The sequence below is a fragment of the Kryptolebias marmoratus genome, linkage group LG22 (assembly GCF_001649575.2).
Source record: "Kryptolebias marmoratus isolate JLee-2015 linkage group LG22, ASM164957v2, whole genome shotgun sequence".
NCBI lineage: Eukaryota > Metazoa > Chordata > Actinopteri > Cyprinodontiformes > Rivulidae > Kryptolebias > Kryptolebias marmoratus.
In genome coordinates, this window is record NC_051451.1 from 10,022,298 (window position 1) to 10,023,517 (window position 1,220).

Consider the following 1,220-nt stretch of genomic DNA (forward strand, 5'->3'; position numbering starts at 1 on the left):
GGGGGAGGGGGGTCTCGGTTCGGTCCGCCGGGCTGGCTCTATGGCTGCGGGGCGAGGCGGTACCTCCGTGTTGTTCCAGCCGCCCGCCGCTGCTGATGCTGCTGCCGCTGTCAGGGAGACCGAACCGTCAATGGGACCGCAGCCCCTAGAGCGCGCTCACGACCGCCGCGGGAGCGCGCAGCCCTCATTTCAGAATGGGGGCTCCGTTCAGCGTCAGGGCGCGCGCTCCCGACGCTCCGTAGCACACACAGGAAATCCAGGGTTCTCCGAGGGTCCGCCGAGGGTTCTGAGGGTTCTGGAGCGAATCAAACCAGAAACTCATCCTTGTTTCGTTTTGTAACAGAGTCATTATGGGTTGTACAGTGCCAAACTGACAACACTTTACACTTTATGTATTAATAGGATTATTCTTCAGAGTCTATCTGAAATACACACACACACACACACACACACACACACACATATGTATATAAACAAAGCATGAACATAATACAACATAACACAGCTAAGAACACAGTAGAAGTGACTTATTGTGCTCCCTAGCGTTCATGAAATTATTGTATGTATAAAACATTTTAAAAGACTTATATTCATACCTATCTCACATAGAGTATCTCTAAATCTATTTGACATAATTTAAAGGTTTATAATCAGCTTATTGCACATATTATATACTTTATGGCCCAGATGAACATGGTCACAAGACTGGTGAGCACCTTCAGTTTGCCCTTAAAAGCTTTTTCTATATTGTTTATACATTATTGTTTGTTATTATTATTATATTATTGCTGAATATGTTGTTCTCTCACTTTTCTGCTGCGTTCATTGGGTTCAGGTGCTTGAAACCAACAAAAGTAACATCAACACTTTTTATCCAGCATCCACTAACATCACGATTTCAGCTCGTCATGACGTAATAAGGACATTATTCCTACGATCGTTCAGAATTAAGCAGAGCATGGATATTTAGAGGCAGTTAATGTATTAAATGCAAACACAAAGAGTCGAGAATAAGAAAAGAAAAACAAACATCGGTTATGTCATTATTATCATTATCATTAGACAGAGTAACTGCAGGTCCAAAGAACCACTCTGTCTGAAACCTTTTTGCACTAAGAGTGTTTGGACACCCCCTCCTTCCCTCCCGTCCCCTCCCCTCCCCTCCCACCACTCATTGCGTGTTAGAATGACGCGCATCCCGCTTTTTTCTCCTGTCCCCC